Raw genomic sequence first — 5,731 nt, forward strand, 5'->3', positions numbered from 1 at the left:
CTAGTATACCTACATTTTTTTTCTTAGTGTACCAAAACTGTCTACATTTAGATATTCTAAAATTGTTTTCGATATTAGGTAGCCAGCCTTCATATTTGATACATAAATCTTTGGCTAATAACAAAATGTTGCAATAAATCCAAATAAGTTTTTTTTTTGGCAATTTATGCAATTAAAAATATTTCTATAGATATGATATGTGAATAAAATATTTTTGTTGTTTATAGTAATACTCTACCCACTCATAACCACTGTTGCCACATTTGGTAAAATTCTACCAAAAATCGTAGACTGGTAAAATTCTTGATGTTTTGGTAGTTTCTGTTTCAAAATATTCCTTTTCAACTAACCCCCATTTTCATGAAGCTCCGTTAGTGTTCCGTTAACTAACCAACTTTTAAACCGTATTATGGACGAAGCTGTCATACTGTCTTTATATTCCATAGGCCAGTTAGGAACTTAACTGACGAAAAAATTTCAATTAAAGTTAACCGGAGAGAAGATATTTGCCATTTACTTTCTGTTAACTGGCAGTTAAAGCCTAACGGAGCTACATGAAAATGGCCGTAAGAGGTACTTCACAAATTTTCTATAGCAATAAGAATTTTAAAAATTTTTCTATGGAAATAAAATATTGGCAAAACTTTCTATAGAAATAAAATTTTGACAAAATTTTCTAAAGAAATAAAATTTTAACTAAATTTTCTGTAGAAATACAATTTTAACAAAATTTTCTATCGAAATAAAATTTGGACAAAATATTCTATAGAAATAAAATTTTGACAATTTTTTTTTTTTTGAAATAAAAAAAATCTGTAGAAATAAAACTTTTACAAATTTTTATAAAAATAAAATATCACAATGTTTTCTTTAGAAATAAAATTTTGAGAAAATTTTCTATAGAAATAAATTTGGACAAAATTTTCTATGGAAAAAAAAATTGGCGAAATTTTCTATACAAATAAAATTTTAACCAAATTCCCTTCAGAAGTAAAATTTTTAAAAAATTTTCTTTAGAAATAAAATTTTCTAGAGAAATACAAGTTTAACAAAATAAAAAATATAAAAAACTAACAATAAAAAATTGTTTGTTTTTTTAATAGTAATACTCTACCCAGTCATTTACTGTTTGGTAAACTGGTAGAATTCTTGATGTTTTGGTAGTTTATGTTTCCGTTTAAACTAAGAGGTACTTCACAAATTTTCTATAAAAATAAGAATTTTAAAAATTTTTCTATGGAAATAAAATATTGACCAAATTTTCTATAGTAATAAAATTTTGAAAAAAAAAATAAAATTTTGACTAAATTTTCTATAGAAATAAAATTTTGGCAAAATTTTCTATAGAAATAAAATTTTGGCAAATTCTAAAGAAAGGAAATTTTGGCAAAAATTTCTATAGAAATAAAATGTTGACAAAATTTTCTATAGAAATACAATTTTGAAAAAAATTCTATAGATATCAAATTTTGACAAAATATGTTTTGGAAGTAAAATTTTTACAAAATTAGTTTAGAAATAAAATACTCACAACATTTTCTATAGAATAAAATTTTGACAAAATTTTCTGTAAAAATAAAATTTTAATAAAATTTTTTAAAAATAAAATATCACAAAATTTTCGTTAGAAATAAAATTTGGACAAATATTCTATAAAAATAAAATTTTGACAAATTTTTCTATTGAATTAATAAAAAAGCTGTAGAAATAAAACATTTACATTTTTTTAATAAAATATCACAAAATTTTCTATAGAAAAAAATTTTGACGAAATTTTCTATAAAATAAAATTTTCACAAAATTTTCTTTTTTTTTATCGAAATAATATTTTGACCAAATTTTCGATGGAAATAAAATTTGGACAAAATATTCTAAAGAAATAAAATGTTGACAAAATATTCTATAAAAATAAAATTTAGACCAAATTTTCTCTGGAAATAAAATTTGGACAAAATATTCTAAAGAAATAAAATTTGGCCAAATTTTTTACAAAAATACAATTTTGACAAAATTTCCTATAAAAATAAAATTTTTACAAAATTTTCTATAGAAATAAAATTTTGACAAATATTCTAAAGAAATAAAATTTTGGCAAAAATTTCTATAGAAATAAAATTTTGACAACATTTTCTATAGAAATAAAATTTAAAAAAATCTATAGATATCAAATTTTGACAAAATATGTTTTGGAAGTAAAATTTTTACAAAATTTGTTTAGAAATAAAATACTCACAACATTTTCTATAGAATAAAATTTTGACAAAATTTTCTTTAGAAATAAAATTTGGACAAATATTCTATAAAAATAAAATATTGACAAATTTTTCTATTGAATTAATAAAAAAACTGTAAAAATAAAACATTTACATTTTTTTTAATAAAATATCACAAAATTTTCTATAGAAAAAAATTTTGACGAAATTTTCTATAGAATAAAATTTTCACAAAATGTTCTTTTTTTATCGAAATAAAATTTTGACCAAATTTTCGATGGAAATAAAATTTGGACAAAATATTCTAAAGAAATAAAATTTTGACAAAATTTCCAATAAAAATAAAATTTTTACAAAATTTTCTATAGAAATAAAATTTTGGCAAACTTTCCCATAAAAATAAAATTTTGACACAATTTTTTATAGAAATAAAATTTTGACAAAAAATCCTGTCGAAATAAATTGTAGACAAAATTTTGAGCAGAAATAAAATGTTGACACAATTTTCTATAGATATAAAATTTTGACGAAATTTCTTATCGAAATAAATTAAAAAAACTATAGATTTAAAATTTTGACGAAATTTGTTTTAGAAATAAAATTTTCACAAAATTTGGTTTAGAAATAAAACTTTCAGAATTTTGTTTTTTTAGAAATAAAATTTTGACAAAATTTTCTTTAGAAATAAAATATTGACAAAAATTTCTATGTAAATAAAATTTTGACAAAATTTTCTATAGAAATAAAATTTTAACAATTTTTTTTAGAAATACAATTTTGACAAAACTTTCTAGAAAAAAATTCGTTGGAAAAGTATGAAATAAAAGAGTTTTATTTCAACAACAAATTAGGCCTAATTGACATAGCTAAATTAAAATAACAATAATATAAAATTTTGACACTTTTTTAGAAATAACATTTTCACAAAATTTTGTATAGAAATAAAATTTTGACATTTAATAGTTAGGCAAATCCCACTATCAAAAATCGTTTTTTTGGTAGGTTCAATTGTAGTTCACTTTGGGTTTAGTGAATTACCCGAATTTACGCCCATTTTCATGAAGCTCCGTTAGTGCTCCGTTAACTAACGAACTTTTAAAACGTATTATGGGCATAGCTGGCATCTTGCGTATATCCCTTTCCGACCTATAGCCGATCCACGTGATAGATTTTCCTAAATTTTTGAATTCTGTTATTTATGTGTACATAGAACATTTTATATGATTAAGTTTGTTCAGTTTGATCCTGTATCCTGTTTTTTCAGGATACGCACGATTGTTGCAGTCCGGTCAATTCCGGTGAAAGTCCGGACGTAAAAATATCAAAAAATACAAAATAATCACGAAGTTACTGTTTCCATATAATATTTAATATGTTTTCTTATTGAAAACACTTGTTTGATGAAATATTCCACAATTTAAATAATGTTAATTTATTTGCAAACTTACCTCTTCCACTCATTTTTACAAATGCGCAAAGTACACTGCTGAAACTACAAAATTAATATGAAAAACAAATATTTATAACGGTTCTTCACATTCTTAGACAAAGAGAGAGCATACACAATTATTTTTTTGCCGCTCTTATCGCAGTACGTCATATATTAAAGAAATGATAGGGACTTAAACTTACCCGCACAATTGTGCGTACACGGTCGGAAAGGGATATATACCATATGCCAGTTAGAAACTTAACTGCTGAAAATTTTTCAGTTAATGTTAACCGGAAAAAAGATTTTTCCATTTTTTCTTTCTGTTAACTGGCAGTTAAAGCCTAACGGAGCTAAAAGAAAATGGCCGTTATTCTGATAATTTGTTTTTGTTCTGATAGTTTGTTTTGGATAGTTTTTATGCAAGTAGAGAATGCTGATGAGGAATGTGATAATTCCGAATCAGCTGTCCATCCAACCGTCTTGCAGTTGATAGGGCTTTACCCAAATAAATTTGAGAAGCGTACTTTTCCTCTGTTAGTTACGCTACACTTGTAGTTTAGTCAATGCATGGTTTTAAGCTGAAATTAAAAATAACAAAATGAAATAAAATGTTGACAACATTTTCTGTAGAAATAAAATTTAGACAAAATGACATTTTTTGTTTGGTAGTTTTTGGTAAAATTTTCTAGAATTTTTGGTACATTATTTATGCAGCCATTGTCACAACACATCGTCGAAAATAAAAACACAAAAATGGCATTACTAACTACGTCATCATCAGTAAAGGCCATATGTGCGTAAAGAATTGCTCTCTAGAGATCCAAATGGAACGATAAATAAATATCTCAATACAATGAGAAATATGGGAGGTAAACAATAACAAAAACAAACCTCATACCAAAGCAAAACTATTGGCAACAGTGCTGCCGCTACTACTTCAATCGAAGTATTTTGCTTCATTTTCACAAAATTTACTTCGTCACTCCTTCTTCCAAAAATCTGCTTCACTTTTTGTTCTGCTTCAAATTTATAAATTGTTCCCCATATCACCTAATTGTTTTTCCTATTCCTTTAATTACGATGAACATAGCGTTTTTAATCACTGAATTATTAACCGATGTGGACCAATTTTTGCATAGTTGTTAGAGACCATATAATTACACCACGTACCAAATTTCAGCCGGATCGGATGAAATTTGGTTCTCTTAGAGGCTCCGCAAGCCAAATCGGGGGATCAGTTTATATGGGGGCTATATATAATTATGGACCGATGTAGACCAATTTTTGCATAGTTGTTAGAGATCACATGCTGAAACCATGTACCAAATTTCAGCTGAATCGGATGAAATTTGCTTCTCTTAGAGTCCCCGCAAGCCAAATTTGGGGGTCCGTTTATATGGGGGCTATAAGTAATAGTGGACCGATGTGGCCCATTTGCAATACCACCCGACCTACATCAATAACAACTACTTGCGCCAAGTTTCAAGTCGATAGCTTCTTTCGATCGGAAGTTAGCGTGATTTAAACAGACGGACGGACGGACCGACATGCTCAGATCGACTCAGAATTTCACCACGACCCAGAATGTATATACTTTATGGGGTCTTAAAGCAATACTTCGATGTGTTACAAACGGAATGACAAAGTTAATATACCCCCATCATATGGTGGAGGGTATAATAAAATGAATCCTATTGTTTTGTTTTCAAAAATGTATGCTACTTCAATTTTATTCAATCTACTCCATTTTTTTCCAAAATCTACTTCACTCAATTTTTCACTAGCGGCAGCACTGATTGGCAATGCGGTCGTCGACAGCTGGGCTAATAACACTACGGCAAGACTACATTATTGAACAACAACAACAACTAAAGCATAACACTTTGATTGAGACAACAACAACAGAGACCAGAAGAGTTGAAATACAAACTTTGAAAATAAACACACACAATATGAAAACAACAACAAGAGAAGCCGGCAGTATATGATCTCAAGCTTAATATGAGGTCACAATTATTCATTGGGATGGTGAAGGAGAGAAGCTCAACAAAGCGCAAAATATGTTTACTCAAATTGTGCTCACACA

This window comes from Haematobia irritans, chromosome 1, assembly GCF_050003625.1.
Source record: "Haematobia irritans isolate KBUSLIRL chromosome 1, ASM5000362v1, whole genome shotgun sequence".
In the NCBI taxonomy this organism is placed as follows: Eukaryota; Metazoa; Arthropoda; class Insecta; order Diptera; family Muscidae; genus Haematobia; species Haematobia irritans.